This window comes from Somniosus microcephalus, chromosome 8 (assembly GCF_052327205.1).
Source record: "Somniosus microcephalus isolate GS21.2 chromosome 8, FLI_Smic_1.0, whole genome shotgun sequence".
Taxonomy (NCBI): domain Eukaryota; kingdom Metazoa; phylum Chordata; class Chondrichthyes; order Squaliformes; family Somniosidae; genus Somniosus; species Somniosus microcephalus.
Window position 1 is genome coordinate 141,284,624 of NC_140994.1, and position 18,493 is coordinate 141,303,116.

General features: G+C 48.1%; 1 long non-coding RNA gene across 1 annotated transcript; it reads right to left on the bottom strand.

The window, feature by feature from the left end:
- Nucleotides 1–10,238: 10,238 nt before the first annotated feature.
- On the bottom strand, nucleotides 10,239–18,136 carry LOC147113827 (uncharacterized). Its single transcript, XR_015079282.1, has 3 exons — nucleotides 17,498–18,136; nucleotides 13,598–13,736; nucleotides 10,239–12,083 (listed from the first exon to the last, which is right to left on the bottom strand). It is a non-coding gene; the product is annotated as an uncharacterized LOC147113827 (long non-coding RNA).
- Nucleotides 18,137–18,493: the final 357 nt, after the last annotated feature.

The window sequence follows — 18,493 nt, forward strand, 5'->3', positions numbered from 1 at the left end:
AACCAGGGGTCATAGTCTAAGGATAAGGGGTAAGCCATTTAGGACTGAAATGAGGAGGAACTTCTTCACCCAGAGAGTGGTGAACCTGTGGAATTCTCTGCCACAGAGGGCGGTGGAGGCCAGTTCATTAAATATATTCAAGAAAGAGTTGGATATATTTCTTAAGGCTAAAGGGATCAAGGGATATGGGGAGAAGGCAGGGACAGGGTACTGAATTTGGATGATCAGCCATGATCTCATTGAATGGCGGAGCAGGCTCGAAGGGCCGAATGGCCTACTCCTGCTCCTATCTTCTATGTTTCTATGTTTCTATGTAAGCCAGTTACAGTGGACGTCAGCGTATGATGTTTCATCTGTCAAAAATTTTTGACAGATGAATTGTCATTGTTTGACAGCTCTGTGAAGCTGTCAAACATTGACATTCTCTGTAGTTTGATGAGTTCTTGAATTCAAGACTCATCAAACCTCTTTCTTTTGCAGAAATTAGATGGTTGTTGCATTGAAGAATGCAACAGCCATCTGTCATCTCTGACGTGGAGGTGCGAGATTCTCTGCATACCCAACTCTTGAAGCCTGCAGGAAGAAACCAAGATAAGTAAACTTTTTCCAACACTTTCCACTTACCTCACATACTCACCTCTCCACACTTGCACCCATCACTTACCTTCATAGCACACTTTGGCACCCCTCCGACCCCGCAGACCCACTACTCGCCTCGGTGACCCCGGCGGGGTTCGCAGCCTTCGGGAAGCCCGCACTTTTGAGGGTAAAATGGGGAGAATCCTCTTATCTGCCTGTTAACTACCTGTTAACAGGCAGTTAAGTGGCTGTAATCCCCTTCCCGCCTCCAAGGAGACGGGACCCGGTGTGGGACAGCTACCCACCTCCTGGCAAGATGGCAATGAGGCGGGTTGGGCATCTGCCTCCAAATTCTGCCATTTTCCCAGTAGTCCCACCTCCATACCCGCTTCCCCAGGGCTGGCAAGATTGCACTCAAAGGTACTGAGAACCTGCAACTCGTACCAGATTTCAGAAGAGCAAACTTCACCAAAATGGCAGATGATTTGGAATAGGTAAATTGCTAACCCTACTGGGTGGTGATGAGACCCATGTAGAATACAAATGGAAAGTTTTTAAAAACAAGATTGTAATGTATACAACATTGAAGGGACTACTTTGTTCTGCGGATGTACATCCTTAGTTGCGAGTGTATATAACAGACGCGTATCGATTTGCATAGTCAGCGCCGAAGTTCCAGTTAACCAGTAAAGATCACTTGAAGTTACTCTCAGTCTCTGCTGCTTTATTATTTTATGTAGTTGTGTATAGCGGTACAAACACAACAAATTGGCGACGAGAATTATGAACCTACGTCTTCCTATTCTGGCATCGCATCCAGAGGACACCGAAACTTGGTGTACGCTTGCTAAGCTAGGCAGGGGATACGTAAGTCAAGTGAAAAGTGCACAGTGACTTGCATGACGCTAGCTAACCAGTAAAGAAAGAAAAACGGGTTTGGAAAAAAAAATGGCGATGATTGGCACTATTGCAGCATTTAATAGCAGCATTGAAGACTGGGCAACTTACATTGAAAGAGTGGAGTTGTACTGTGAGGCTAATGGAGTGGAGGTAGAAAAGAAAGCCACTGTTTTGCTGAGTGTTATGGGCGCAAAGACATATGGGCTGCTACGTAGTTTATTAACCCCTGAAAAGCCAGCAAACAAAACATTCAAACAAATAGTGGACACACTCCAAGACCATTTAAGCCCCAAACCACTGCTCATAGCTGAAAGATTTAAATTCCATAAACGGAACAAGAGCAAAAATGAAAGCATTTCTGAATATTTGGCAAAGTTGCGCAAATTATCAGAACATTGCCAATTTGGAGTGGGCTTATCAGACGCATTGAGGGACAGATTTGTGTGTGGCATGCAAAATGAAAGCACACAAAAGAAGCTCCTGTCTGAAAAAGACCTCACATTGGAGAAGACTCTGATTATCGCAATATCAATGGAAGCAGCAGCACGTGGCGCTTTAGAAATTCAACAAAAATCCCTGGAATATTCAACTAATAAAATGTCACTGAAACAAGAAAAGAAGTGTGATGCTCTATCAATTACTCATAAAAGACGGAGAGTTAGGAGAGTAACTAAAGGCTTTTATTAGCAAAGAACAGAGCATGTCTCTCGTGGTTGACTGGGTTCCAAGAAGGCAGGGGGCTGCCGAGCGGTCACCTTTATACCTGGGCCTGTGGGTGGAGCCAGGGGCGGAGCCAGCAGAGACATGCTGAGGCATGCATAGGTACAACAGTGTGCAACAACAACAACAACAATAACAGTGGTTTACCACATTCACCCCTTGTTTAAAATTGAGTCCGGCGGGGTGAAGTGTACTAAAGGTTCGTGTAAGTAAGTCTATCAGGTGGCCTTGTATGCCGTCCTGATCGTCGTGGTGGCGGCGGTGATGGTGCAGCATCCAACGTTGAATCAGGCGTCTCATTGAGTGGTTGGGTGGTCAATGACGGGTCCTGAGGCTGCGGCATGCCGTCTAGCGGGGTTGGGTTGTGGGTAGTGGTGGATGGCAATGGTAGTGTTTCAGGGACACCCGAAGGTGCGAGATCTCGTGTGGAGGCTGTGTTCTCCCGCACGTCCGGGTACGCTACGTAAGCGTACTGGGGGTAGGCGTGGGTAGTGGTGGGTGGCGAAGGAGGTGTTTCGGGGGCACCCGAAGGTGCGAGGTCTCGTATGGAGACTGTGTCCTCCTGCCCGTCCGGGTACACCACGTAAGCATACTGAGGGTTGGCATGGAGGAGGCTCACCCTCTCGACCAGGGGGTTCGTCTTATGGGACCTCACGTGCTTCCGCAGTAGGACGGGTCCTGGAGAAGTCAGCCATGTCGGTAACGAGATCCCCGATGTGGACTTCCTGGGGAAGGAGAACATTCTCTCATGAGGGGTGGCATTGGTGGCTGTACAGAGCAGTGACCGAATGGAATGGAGCGCCGCAGGGAGGACCTCCTGCCAGCGAGAGGTCGGAAGGCCCTTAGATTTCAAGTTTAAAAGGACTGCCTTCCAGACCGTCGCATTCTCCCTTTCCACCTGGCCATTCCCCCAGGGGTTGTAGCTGGTGGTCCTGCTTGTAGCAATACTTCTCGCGAGCAGGTACTGACGAAGTTCGTCGCTCATAAAGGATGAGCCCCTGTCGCTATGAATATAGCTAGGGAAACCGAACAAGGCGAAGAGGTCATTCAGACATTTAATGACCGTGGTACTGGTCATGTCTGAGCAAGGGATGGCAAACGGGAAACGGGAGTACTCGTCAATTATGTTGAGGAAGTACACATTGCGGTCAGAGGAGGGGAGGGGCCCTTTAAAATCGACGCTCAGCCATTCAAAGGGGCGCATGGCTTTGATCAGGTTTGCTCTGTCTGGCCTATAAAAATGCGGTTTGCACTCGACACCGATTTGGCAGTTCCTGGTCATGGTCCTGACCTCCTCGATGGAGTAGGGCAGGTTACGGGATTTGATGAAGTGAAAAAACCTGGTGACCCCCGGGTGGCAGAGGTCATTGTGGAGGGTCTTCAGTCTATCAACCTGCGCGTTGGTGCATGTACCACGTGATAGGGCATCTGGGGGCTCATTGAGTTTCCCGGGCCGGTACAAGATATCGTAATTGTAGGTGGAGAGTTCGATTCTCCACCTCAAGATCTTGTCTTTCTTGATTTTGCCCCTCTGTTTATTATTAAACATAAAAGCTACTGAACGCTGGTCAGTGAGCAGGGTAAATCGTTTTCCGGCCAGGTAATGCCTCCAATGTCGCACAGCTTCCACAATGGCCTGGGCCTCCTTTTCGACAGAGGAGTGTCGAATCTCGGGGCCCTGGAGGGTCCTTGAGAAAAAGGCCACGGGTCTCCCCGCCTGGTTAAGGGTTGCAGCTAGGGCAAAGTCGGATGCATCGCTCTCCACTTGGAAAGTGATGGACTCATCCACTGCGTGCATCGTGGCCCTCGCAATATCTCTTTTTATGAGAGTGAAGGCTGCACAGGCCTCTGCTGCCAGGGGGAAGGAGGTGGACTTGATGAGGGGTCTGGCTTTGTCCGCATAGTTGGGCACCCACTGAGCATAGTACGAGAAAAACCCTAGGCAACTCTTCAGTGCTTTTTGGCAGTGGGGGAGGGGGAGCTCCATAAGGGGGCGCATCCTGTCGGGGTCGGGGCCGATGACTCCGTTCTCCACTACACAGCCAAGAATGGCAAGGCGCTTGGTACGAAACATACATTTGTCCTTGTTGTATGTTAGGTTCAGCCGCTGGGCCGTACGGAGGAATTTCTCTAGGTTAACATCATGGTCCTGCTGGTCGTGGCCGCAGATGGTGACGTTGTCTAGATAGGGGAAAGTGGCCTGGAGCGCGTTCTGGTCAACCATCCGGTCCATCTCCCGTTGGAAGACTGAAACCCCGTTGGTGACGCCGAAGGGAACTCTGAGGAAGTGGTAGAGACGACCGTCAGCTTCAAAAGCTGTGTACTGGCGGTCCTCAGCCCTGATGGGGAGCTGGTGGTATGCCGACTTTAGATCAATCGTCGAGAACACCCGGTATTGTGCTATCTGATTGACCATGTCAGATATGCGGGGGAGTGGGTATGCATCTAGCTGGGTGTAGCGATTGATCGTCTGGCTGTAGTCAATAACTAGGCGCTGTTTTTCGCCAGTCTTCACTACCACCACTTGTGCTCGCCATGGGCTGGTGCTGCTTTCAATAATCCCTTCCTTCAGGAGTCTCGCTACCTCGGATTTAATGAAGCTCCTATCCCCGGCACTGTAACGCCTGCTTTTGGTAGCGATGGGCTTACAGTCGCGGGTGAGGTTAGCGAACAAGGAGGGGGGGGGAACTTTAAGGGTGGAGAGGCTGCAAATGGTGCACGGCGGGCGATTTAAAAGCTGCTGGCTGCAGACTGTGAGTGGGGGGAGGGGTCCGTCGTACGCTAATGTGACACTCTTAAGGTGGCACTGAAAATCCAACCCCAGTAGAACGGCAGCGCAGAGATGGGGCAGGACCAGGAGTTTAAAATTTTTGTATTCTGTGCCCCTTACTGAAAGGGTCACTACACAGTAGCCACCGACGTCCACTGACTGGGCTTTGGAAGCCAAAGAGATCTGATGGCGCGTCGGCAGGAACGGGAGAGAGTAACTGCGCACCGTGTCGGGGTGGATAAAGCTCTCCGTGCTCCCGCTGTCAAAAAGGCAGGTAGTGGCGCGGCCGTTTACCGTAATGTCCATCATGGACCTGGACAGTTGATGAGGGAGAGATTGGTCCAGCGTCACGGAGGCCAGCGTATGGTCAAGCGAGTCGATGTGGTCGTCAGATGAGGCGGTGGTTGAGTCCGGGTCCCCCGTGGTTGAAGTTGGAGACGTCCAAGATGGCGGACAAAATGGCGGCGCCCATGATCCCGATCCCCACGCGGCTGGGGGAGCCCAAGATGGCGGACAAGATGGCTGCCCCCACGGTTCGCACGTGGCGCTGCTGGCGTTAGCGGTTTTACCTTTGCAGGCGCTGACATAGTGTCCTTTCTTCCCGCAGCCGGAGCAGGTAGCGTTTCTCGCCGGGCAGCGTGCTCTGGGGTGTTTTGCCTGGCCACAAAAATAACATTTCTGTGCCTTGGACATCGCAGCAGCAGTTGAAGGTGGCGGTCCCATGACCCAAGGTTGTGGCGTCCACGTTGCGGAGCGGTTAGGGGAGAAGGCGTCCATATTCCTGTGGGCCGCGTTGAGCGAGAGCGCGAGGGACACTGCCTTTCTCAGGTCCATTTCTCCCTTTTCCAACAGTCTCTGCCGGGAGTAGTCGGACCTTAGACCCGCAACGAAAGCATCTCGGATCAGTCCCTCCGTGTGTGCTGCAGCTGATACTTCTTTGCAATCGCAGCCTCAGCCAAGTATCCGTAGTGCCCGTAGGAAGGCCTCCACCGATTCCCCGGGCTGCTGTCTGCGGGATCTTAAGAGGTGCCTGGCATAGACCGTATTTACCGGGCGTGCGTATTGCCCTTTTAGCAGATCGATAGCCGCCGCGTAGGTCGTCGCGTCCTGGATTATTGTATAAACTTGGTGGCTCACCTTTGAGGCCAGGATTTCCAACTTGTTTTCGTCCTGGGTCACAGTTGAGGCTTGCAGGTAGGCCTCGAAGCAACGCAGCCAATGCGCGAATTTGGTAGCCGAACCCGCTTCTTGGGGGTCTAGGTCCAGGCATGTTGGTCTGAGGGCTCGCAGCAGCTCCTGCTGCTCAGCGTTTGGTGCAGCAGCCTGCTGCTCAGCGTTTGTTGTCGACATTTTGTTTTTGCTAATAAAATTGATGCGCTATCAATTACTCATAAAAGACGGAGAGTTAGGAGAGTAACTAAAGGCTTTTATTAGCAAAGAACAGAGCATGTCTCTCGTGGTTGACTGGGTTCCAAGAAGGCAGGGGGCTGCCGAGCGGTCACCTTTATACCTGGGCCTGTGGGTGGAGCCAGGGGCGGAGCCAGCAGAGACATGCTGAGGCATGCATAGGTACAACAGTGTGCAACAACAACAACAATAACAGTGGTTTACCACAAAGTGTTATCGCTGTGGCAAAATGTCACATGACCACAATGACTGTTGGTTTAAAGACAAAGACTGTAGACAATGTGGCAGACAAGGGCACATTGAAAGAATCTGCAAAGCAAATAAGAAGCAGAAAACTGATACAATACAGAGTAACAAGAAGGTACATCAAGTGACTGAAAACAAGAAACCTTTCAAAGAAAGATACAAGAAGGTACACCACGTGACTGGAAACAGTTCAGATAAAAAAAAGTGACACAGACTCAGAGGAAGAGGATTTGGCTTGTCTGAAACTACACAGTGTGAAAGAGACAGAGGATCACAGAATAATATGGATCACTCTAGAAGTGGCAGGAGTTAGGCTGAAAATGGAGTTGGACACAGGCTCAGCTTTAACAGTGATCTCTGTACATGACTACAAACGACTGTTTTCACACATACTGCTAAGGCCAACTAAAGTACTGTTAAAGACATACACAGGACAAAGAGTGTGCCCCAAAGGTAAAATAAAAGTGACAGTGACATACAAAGAAAAAAAAATACCGCAATTGAACCTCTATGTACTGAAAAATGGAGGGCCACCATTGCTGGGACGCGAATGGCTCAGGAAAATACAGTTAGATTGGCACACCATCCAAGCACTGTTTGTGTCAGCAAAGGAGGACAGCAACGCCACTCCTGAGAGACTGTCACAAATACTCTCTGACTCTCAGGAAGTGTTCAAGAAGGAAATAGGAACACTTAAGGGCATGAAAGCAAAAATTAAGATTGAGGAGAATGCAAATCCAAAGTTCCACAAGGCCAGACCAGTGCCTTATGCAATTCGCCCTTCAGTAGAAGCAGATCTGTAGAACTTGGAGCAGTTAGGGGTCCTGTCCAAGGTGGATTGGAGTGAATGGGCCACACCTATAGTTCCAGTGATGAAGAAAACCCCCAGCACAAAACCAGGAAAGCCAAGAAAAGTGCGCATCTGCGGAGACTTTAAATTGACTGTTAACCCAGTCCTCCACACTGTACAGCACCCATTGCCTCGCATTGGGGAACGCTTCACAAAGATTGACTTGGCCCAGGCCTATCTCCAAATAGAAATTGATGATGCATCAAAGAAGTACCTGACAATAAATATGCACAAAGGCCTTTACCAGTACAATCGGCTGGTATTCGGAATAGCATCAGCTCCTGCAATCTGGCAAAGGGCAATGGACCAAGTCCTGCAGGGGATCCCAGGTACTCAGTGTTATCTTGATGACATCATCATTACTGGCAAGAATGACAACGACCACCTTTCCAACCTTGAACAGGTGCTCATCAGGTTACGGGAGTATGGGCTCCGAGCGAACCGAGACAAGTGTGAGTTTTTCAAGAAGGAAATCTCATACTGTGGACATGTGATTGACAAGGACGGTTTACACAAGTCTCCAGACAAGATTGAAGCTGTGATTAATGCACCAACACCTGAAAATGTGTCTCAGTTGAGATCATATCTTGGACTGGTGAATTACTATCACAAGTTCTTGCCCAACCTATCCACAGTGTTACATCCACTAAATGCACTGCTACAGACAGGGTCACAATGTGAACAAGCTTTTCAAGAGATTAAAAGACTCATTACTTCAGAAGAGGTGCTAGCTCACTTTGACCCATCCTTACCTATTCGGCTGGCATGTGATGCTTCACCCCATGGCATTGGTGCCGTGTTGTCACATAAGTTCCCAGACGGCTCAGAAAGACCAATAGCCTTTGCCTCAAGATCATTGACTACAGCTGAACACAATTATGCACAGATTGACCGAGAGGCCCTCAGCCTTATGTGGGGAGTCAAGAAATTCAACCACTACTTGTATGGTCAACAGTTTACACTGTTAACTGACCACCAGCCTCTCGTTTCAATCTTCAACCCAAGGAAGGGCGTTCTAGTGATGACGGCACAACAGCTGCAGTGATGGTCACTCTTCCTAGGGGCTCACCTGTATGACATTGAATACAAGGGGACCAAGCAACATGGCAACGCCGATGGTTTGTCACATTTACCACTGCCGACCTCAGAGAGAACTACAACAGTTGACTCAGCAAAGTTATTTCACACAACAATAGTTGAGCAGCTACCAGTGACAAACTCCCTCATTGAAAGAGAAACACGCAATGACCCTACATTGTCAAAAGTTTATGACATCACTGTGAAGGGATGGCCAGCGCATGGTGACTTATTGTTTCCAGCATTCTCAGCTAGGAGGGAGCAGTTATCAGTGTGTCGGGGAACACTGATGTGTGGCTCACGAGTTGTGATTCCTCCCAAGCTTCGTAACCGAGTGCTAGATGAACTACATGAAGGCCACTTAGGTACGGTAAAGATGAAAAGCCTTGCCCGTGGATATGTGTGGTGGCCGGGAATTGACAAACAGATCGAGGACCTGACAAAGAGCTGCTCAGGATGTCAAAAGGTCCAGAACACACCACCACAAGCCCCTCTCCATCCATGGGAATGGCCCTCATCACCATGGCAACGTGTGCACATCGACTTTGCTGGACGGTTCATGGACTCCATGTTCTTGATTGCAGTCGATGCACATTCCAAATGGCCTGAGGTCATTAAAATTAAATTAACCACATCTGAAAAGACTATTTCAGTTCTGAGGACCATGTTCACTAGAAATGGCCTACCAGAACAAATCTGCACAGATAATGGACGACAATTTGTCTCTGACGAATTCCAAGGTTTCATGAGGAAAAATGGAATCAAGCACTACACATCTGCCCCGTACCATCCAGCTACAAATGGCTTGGCAGAAAGATTCGTACAGACTTTCAAGAAGGCCATCAAAGCAATGTACAGCGAGAATCTACCACTGCAACACAAGATAGACAATTTCCTCTTTGCTTATCGGAACGCAGTACACGCAGCCACTAATCAGACTCCAGCGATGATGTTTCTGAACAGGAACCTGAGATCTCGCATGGACCTTCTTAAACCGAATGTACGTCGTGATGTAGAGAACAAACAGTTCAAACATTTGAATGCTAAGCCAACAAGAAGCTTCAGTGTGGGACAGTCAGTTCTTGCTCGTGATTCCTGGACGGAAAAGTGGCAACCAGGGACAATATCCACAAGAGAGGGACCACTGATGTATACTGTGGATGTGGGAGAGAACGCTTTGAGACGTCACGTGGACCAAATTCTGGATGTTCAGGTGGAAAACACCCCTATACCTCGCCCAGATTCACCTGACATGGAAACAGACACTCCTGATTCATCACCATCAGCACCAGCCTCATCCACAGCTGAGAGCTCTACCTGTGCTGATAGCTCACCTGATGCACCTGTACCTGTACAGTCTCATTCCCCAAAGCAAGAGAGTCTGGAGAGACGTTACCCAGAGAGGCAGAGGAGGCCTCCCCAGAGACTTGACTTCTAAAAGGGCTGTTGACAAAATAAAATGTTATGTTGGAATTTGAATATTGTTACTTTTAAGAAAACAAAAAGGTTACTGTAAAGACAGGCTCTGTATGTTAATTATAGAAATTTTGCGTTAATATACTATTAAACTAAAGGGGGAGGAAGTGTAATGTATACAACATTGAAGGGTCTACTTTGTTTTGCGGATGTACATCCTTAGTTGCGAGCGTATATAACAGACGCATATCGATTTGTATAGTCAGTGCCGAAGTTCCAGTTACCCAGTAAAGATCACATGAAGTTATTCTCAGTCTCTGCTGCTTTATTATTTTATGTAGTTGTGTATAGCGGTACAAACACAACAAAGATAAAAATGTGGTAAACAAACATGTGCCCAAAGTTAAAAGAAGGAAGTGTGGTAAGAAAAAGCCAAGGTGGCTGACTGGTTATGTACAAAGACAAATAAGATGTAAACACAAATCTTTCTAGAAATTAAAGGCATTTAATACTCAACTAAATAGAGTTGTGTACAAGGAACAACTAAAGAAAACAAAGGCTGCTATTAGATCAGCAAAAAAGCTAATGGAAAAAAGGATTGTAGACAACTGTGGAAGTAATGGGGAAAGCTTTTTCAGTTATGTGAAGAGTCAGAGAACTGTCTAAGACTGTATTGGGCCATTGAAGTGTGTTCAAGGACAGGTTACAAAGGACTCACTAGGTATGCTGGAAATATTAAATGAGTACTTTGCATCAGTCTTCACCCTTGAAAATGATGCTCAACAATCAGAATTTAATAATATTACTAACAAAACTAGTAATATTAACATAGATGAACATATTGTTTTAGAAAGAACTTGAAAATAGATAGAGCAGCCGGGCCAGATGACATCCACCTGAGGGTCCTCAGGGAGATGGGGCACAATCTGCAAATTTGCAGATGATACCAAGATCTGTGTGAGTATTAGGACTGTAGATGATGCTCGTCTGTTTCAGGCAGATCTTAATGTGTGGGGTGACTGGGCTCATGACTGGAAAATGATGTATAACTTAGATAAGTGCAGTGTTATGCATGTGGGCAGGGCAAATGCTCAATATTCATACACCCTTCAAGGAAAGGCATTAAAGAAGGTGGAGATAGAAAGAGATTTGGGCATTCTAGTGTACACATCCTTAAAGGTGACATGAGCAATGCCGTGAAGCAATAGCTAGAGCAAATAGGGTGTTGAGGTGTATCCATAGGACAATTGAGTACAAGGCTGTTTTGACCTTGTATGAGACCTTAGTCAGGCCGCACTTGGAATACTGTGTCAAGTTCTGGTGTCCTCATATGGTGGGTGATATTGATGCTTTGGAGAGGGTGCAGAGGAGGGCCACTAGACTAGTTCCCAGTCTAAAGCATCTTAGTTATCAAGATAGGCTAAAAGAGTTGTGACTCTGCACTTTAGAGAAGCGTAGATTAGAGGTGATCTGACTGAGGGTTATAAGATAATGAAGGGAGTAGATTGTGTTCCAGCTGACAGTTTATTTCAATTAAATAGGTTAGGGAGGACCAGGGGTCACAAATTTAATTGTATAAGGCCAGATCCAGGTTAGATGTCAGGAGGTGGTTCTTTTCCCAGAGTATAGTGGACCTCTGGAATAGGCTGCCATCTCGTGCGATGGATGCTGATTCATTGAATTCCTTCAAGCGAGAGCTGGACCTGTTTCTGGCTGGGCGGACATCACCTCTTACAGAAGGTAGGTACTGCAGGGAATTCAGGGCCAGAGTGATCTCCTGGACTAGTTTCGATCGCCTAGATGGGTGGAGAGGAATTTCCCAGATTTTTTTCTCCCAAATTGGCCTGGGTTTTTAATCTGTTTTTTTGCCTCTCCCAGGAGATCACATGGTTTCAGAAGGGGTGGAGTGTATATATTGTGATACACAAGGTATCGTAATTGTGTGGGACAGGCTCGATGGACCAGAGGGTCTTATCGGTCCGTCATTGTTCATATGCTCGTATGAAATTAATTTGCCAATTATATGCGCGTTCTGCAAGTTTAGTAATGTCTTCTTGTAATTTGTTGCAGTCCTCCTCAGGGGGATGGGCAATAAATGTGGTCAGCTTCACCCACATCCTGAGAACAAGTAGAACAAAAAATAACAGTTCCAAAAGGCATTGAACCTGGAAGTACAAGTACAGTATGAAGGAATTAATTGGATGATTGTTTATGTTACACAGGTACATATTATGGGCTGGCTTATTTCTTTCTAAAATTACTCTGCAGATTGCTGTTCTTCTCAATGTATGGTGATGGATCTTGTCTGTTACTGGCTTGTGTGTGTCTTGAGTGTACCCATCTGTCTGATGGTTCTGACAATAATAGAGTTTTCAGAGCTTCAGGCATCAACAAGCAACAGCAGCCATAACTCTTCTCCCCACACGTGTGCCCAACACATCTACTTCTTAACCCTCTCACCCCTGGATTGAGGACACCCTAGCATTCTATCACCCAACAAGAGCTTCTAAGTTCAATCATACACAACGGCCTGGCTTTTAGCCCGGAAGTGCGTTCTGTGCTGGGGGTGGGGAGCTGTTTTCAGGTCGGGAAACCCGGAAGAACTGGTTTCCTCGAACGTACTACAGTTTTTAACTGCAGGACGTTTTAACATTTTTTTCTCCCAGTTTCCCGCCCGCAGCCAGTCTGATTGAAAGGCTGGAGGCCTGTTGGGCAGGGAAGCCTGCAACACAAGGCCGCAGCTGAGCAGGGCTGGGAGCAGGTAGGTCTAGGCAGGGGGTGTGGGAGAGATTGTTGGGGGTTCCAATCGTGCTGGGGAAGGGGTCCAAATTGCGCAAAAGTGTCCCAATCACATGGGGGTTGCCATCGCGCAGGGAGGTGCTCCTGATCTCACTCAGGGGGGTTCTGAATCTCATGTGGGGGGGCGGGGGGAGTACTGATCTCACGCGGGGAGGGGATCCCAATCTCACATGGTGGGGGGGTGGGTCCCAATTTCATGGGGGGGATGTCCCAATCTCATGGGGGCCGATCCCCATTGCGCGCGGGAAGGGGTACGATTGCTGCAGTGGGTTCCGATCATGGGGGAGGCTTCAGTGGTGGTCGGGAGGTGGGGGGAAACTGGTGGTCAGAGGGCAGCTGGTGGTCGGCAGGGGGCAGATGGTGGCGGAGATGGGGGGTTTACTGGGTAGCTTGTTGGGCCTGGAGGAAACACTCCTGCTCGGAGGCAAAGGAAACCTTATGGATTCAGCTGTTCTCACCTCCTTTCACAGGCCGGGTTTCCCGAGGCCTGGGAAAATGAGTTGACATGAGTTAAAAATAGAATGACTGTTAAAATGATAATTATAATATTTAAATGACCAACCCACCTCCTGCGAGCAGATTGGTAGCCCGCCCCTCATCCTGCCTCCGTTAAAACCGGAAGTGGGCAGGTTTGAGGCGGGTTGGGTTCAGAATTTTTGAATTTGAACCTCTAACCCTTACCCCAACCCACCCATTTATGGGAGTTAAGATTCAGCCCAGAGTGACGCATATGGCTGGTACAGTGGAATTCATGAATGTGAAGGAACATCAGAATGGAAAAAGGCCCCTCAGCCCACCTAGCCGATTCCTTCCACAGCCCATCTACAACTTACCTTATACAGTAATAGACTCGCTCTCAACAACTTAATCTTCTTCCACAGTCTATGTACAATCCATGGTAATCACAGACTCTACTGCATGTTGTGTTTTGGGATTTCTGACCATTGGGCCACAGAAGGATCTTGGTACGATCTATAATAAATTGTAACACTTTAGTTAAATTATGCTTGAAAGTGTAAATTCACAGAGCAACACAGGCTGGGGACAAAGGGGAATAGGAATGTTTGATGATATCTCCCAAGATCTAATGAGCCGGCCATCAAAACTGATATCCTTCATGGCCTAGGACAATTCATGGATCTTTACCACATTCCAAACACTTCCAGTAGAAATTTACCTGAGATCTTTGGAGGAGCAGAATCCACGTGTATACAAACCTTAGTGAAGTTTAGCCAGCTAACAACACTGTGTCAGTGTGTGTGAAGCCAGCTCTGTGTCAGTGTGTGTGAAGCCAGCTCTGTGTCAGTGTGTGTGAAGCCAGCTCTGTGTCAGTGTGAAATAACAACAGAAAATGCTGGAAAAACTCAGCAGGTCAGGCAACATCCGTGGAGAGAAATTTGAGTTGACATTTCGGGTTGGACCCTTCTTCAAAACTGGAAAGAAAAGAAACTAGATCGGAGGCAGGGCTGCGATCGGACAAAAGAATAAAAGAAACAAAAGAAGTAAAAGAGATTAGAAGCTAGGCGAGATAGTAATAGGCTGGGATTAGGTGTAAAGTGTACTGGCAGGGCAAAAGTTTCTCTCTCACACCTGGCAGCTATCTTTTGCCCTGCCAGTACACTTTACACCTAATCCCAGCCTATTACTATCTCACCTAGCTTCTAATCTCTTTTACTTCTTTTGTTTCTTTTATTCTTTTGTCCGATCGCAGCCCTGCCTCCGATCTAGTTTCTTTTCTTTCCAGTTTTGAAGAAGGGTCCAACCCGAAACGTCAACTCAAATTTCTCTCCACGGATGTTGCCTGACCTGCTGAGTTTTTCCAGCATTTTCTGTTGTTATTTCGGATTTCCAACATCTGCAGTATTTTGCTATCGTCTGTGTCAGTGTGTGTGTGAAGCCAGCTCTGTGTCAGTGTGTGTGAAGCCAGCTCTGTGTCAGTGTGTGTGAAGCCAGCTCTGTGTCTTAGTGTGTGTGTGAAGCCAGCTCTGTGTCAGTGTGTGTGAAGCCAGCTCTGTGTCTTAGTGTGTGTGTGAAGCCAGCTCTGTGTCAGTGTGTGTGAAGCCAGCTCTGTGTCTTAGTGTGTGTGAAGCCAGCTCTGTGTCAGTGAGTGTGAAGCCAGCTCTGTGTCAGTGTGTGTGAAGCCAGCTCTGTGTCAGTGTGTGTGTGACGCCAGCCTCATGTTTTGGTGTGTGCAGTCATTACTGAGACTCGATGTGTCTGTAATTAACCCTGATGGCCGCACATTACACGGGGATTAGCTAATGGATCAGTAATAGAAACCAGTCCTTTGTGATGATCTCAGAGCGGTTGACGACAGTCACATGACAAGGACAGTCTTACTCACTCTGGATTAATCTCACTGCAGAGATCGGAGTTCAAATATTTAAACTTCACTCCATCCTATTCAATTCCAGTACAGTTTAACTTCTATCCCTATCAATGCTCTGCCCCATCATCAATTCCTGCAGGAACCTGAGGCTAATAAAGAGTCCAGTTTTAACCCACCCCGCCTAGCGGGTACTAGAAGGATGGACAGTTAAAATTGCCCAGGTTACTTACCTGTCCTTGAGCTCCCCGAATGCTGCCGACTGCCATTTTTTACGCGGGTTTCTGGGTGGGCGGTTAAGCTGACAGCCCAACGCGGGTGGGGTCTTTCTTTAAATATGTAGATCGGATTCTGAAGATGTCATCAAGCCCCAAGTGCAATTTTTACTAACCCGAGCAGGGGAGCGGTAGTGGCTGAACTAGGCCAGAGGAGCATTGGGAAGAGTCCCTGAAAGGTAAGCTTTTCACTTTTCTTTGTGGGACCAGAGAAGCGGGGGTGAACTCTCCACCGCCGCCCTCCCTTTTGGGGGACTCCCCACACCTACCTGATAACTGGCAGGCGGCTAAAGGCTGCCCGATTTTCCGTAAGCCAGTAGCTGCTTTGTGCCCATTCTGGGGGAAAGTGAACCAGTGGCTCGTTAATGGGGCTCGGGAGTTAAAATAGCCTGGGCTTCGTTTCTGCAGCGGCGGGTGCCTCACCATCCACCCAAAACCCACCCAGAGTTACATTTGGGCCAGTGTTCATCTCATGATGGTGTGATATCTTTCGTTTCCTTTCAGCCAGCAGATGCCACCCTCCATCTCTGTGTACCAACAGATACCACTCTCTACCTTTGTGTACCAGCAGACACCACTCTCTACCTCTGTGTACCAGCAGGTGCCACTCTCTACCTCTGTGTACCAGCAGGTGCCACTCTCTACCTCTGTGTACCAGCAGGTGCCACCCTCTACCTCTGTGTACCAGCAGGTGCCACCCTCTACCTCTGTGTACCAGCAGGTGCCACTCTCTACCTCTGTGTACCAGCAGGTGCCACCCTCTACCTCTGTACCAGCAGGTGCCACTCTCTACCTCTGTGTACCAGCAGGTGCCACCCTCCACCTCTGTGTACCAGCAGGTGCTACCCTCCATCTCTGTGTACTGGCTGGTGCCACTCTCTACCTCTGTACCAGCAGATGCCACTCTCTACCTCTGTGTACCAGCAGGTGCCACCCTCCATCTCTGTGTACCAACAGATACCACTCTCTACCTCTGTGTACCAGCAGGTGCCACCCTCCATCTCTGTGTACCAGCTGGTGCCACTCTCTACCTCTGTACCAGCAGATGCCACTCTCTACCTCTGTGTACCAGCAGGTGCCACTCTCTACCTCTGTGTACCAGCAGGTGCCACCCTTTGTGTGCCAGCAGGTGCCACCCTCTACCTCTGTGTACCAGCAGGTGCCACCCTTTGTGTGCCAGCAGGTGCCACCCTCTACCTCTGTGTACCAGCAGGTGCCATCCTCTACCTCTGTGTACCAGCAGGTGCCACCCTTTGTGTACCAGCAGGTGCCACCCTTCATCTCTGTGTACCAGCAGGTGCCACCCTCTACCTCTGTGTACCTCATCCTGCTACAAATTCCTCAGAGTATTACTTAACTGAGAATTACAGCTTATTGTCTGAGTACAAATTGACACTGTTATACTCTAGCGTTTTTGTAGTCATGCTTAGTGATTACCGATATTCAATCATATATATTATCACAAACAATTACACTCAGTAAATCGTTAGTTGTTACCCGGATAAGATAAAGTCAGGGCTATAAAAAAAACATTCTGCGAATAAACTACTCGTTTCTTTAAAAAAACTGTTAATATCTTTCAAATTAAAGCAAATAAACCCAGGCTCCCTGCTGACTCAGAACGTCAATGGTTGAGTTTTACAGACCAGGAAATTCCTGGGTTCAATATTCGACCTGTTCCGAGTTAACTGTAGGTGGGAGGGATCCTACAACTGGCCTCAGCATCCCTGGATTGGGGAGGAGAACGTTGGTCTGGATTTTTCCTCTTGATTGCTAGCCAAGTATGTGGGGGCATCGAGCGAGGACGGGATTGGGTTTCCACTCTTTTGCCCCCTGATGACTGAATAACCCGCTGACACTCGCTGTCAAGGCTCACAGAGGAAGACTGGCCACTTGGGGCCTTGTGGAACCACATCCTGCCAAAGGGTCATCGCCATGAGCAACGTACCAGGGATAAAGGGAGAAAAAGGGTGGAATAAAGGATGGGGGAGGGGGTTTGGGGAGGAAATACTTAAAAAAAATAAAGTAAATAACATCTCATAACACACAATCTATAAATTCCAAGGTGGGGCAAGGCTCCATCACATCTTTAGAAAACGAGAAAGAAGTTACTAAAACTAATTCTTCGTTACCTGATTGGATGATTTTTAACTGTCAAGCCAAACAGCCTTTTTTCCTATCTCCAATATTTTTATTAACTAATAAATGAAAGTGTTCAAAGAAAATGAAAGAAACGCAACTTCTTTTAATGCCCCTAAGTTTTTTCTCCTGCGTTGCTTGCAGCACCGCTCTTTAAATCCTGTAGACTCCAGGACAATCCGAGATGGCTGGCAACCCTACGATTCGCGCCGCTTTCTGTGGAACTGATTCAGATTTTCAATGGAGTTGGACTCAGCGCTAGTTTGTCCATTGTTGAAAAATCTCAAAATAGCGGCGAGGGGAATTTCCCGAGAGCACAGCATAACTTGAGTCCGTAACAAACCAAATAAATTCATGGACGAGACGTAAGCATCTGGCAGCACAGCAGCCTGAACTTCAGGTCTCCTCCAGTCACCCTGTCCGCGCACACACACAGCCCCAAGGAGTAAGACCAGCGCCTCTCTGCTTTCAACTGTCGGGCCACTGTAGGGTTCCTCCAATTCTCCTGCAGGGACTCTCATTCTGGATGAAAACATCACACACTGGGGATTGCATAGAGCAGCGCAAAAAAAACAACACGTCAAACGTATTTCTCCCGCCACCCTCCCCCCGCGAGCTAAAATTCTCTGCTGTCCCAAGATGGCAGTGCAGTCACTGAGCTGAAAGTGACCCGTCTGTGACAGGCACGTTTGAGTGACAGACAGACAGTGTGGAAAGAAAGACTTTCATTTATATAGTACCTTCCATGGCACCAAGACCTCCCAACGTGCTTTACAGCCAATGAAGCACCTTTGAAGTGTAATCACTGTGTGGGCACTTGATCCTGCAATAGGATCTCTGCCGTAAAAATACAAATATGACAAGTTTTGCTTTTGCCAATGCCAAAAACGTCCAAATACTGTGTGGCTCAATGTGTCTGTCTACCCCAGTTTATAATATTTTACACACAATCTGAAGCTGTTTTTACTTGCACCTCTGAAGTACCTTGG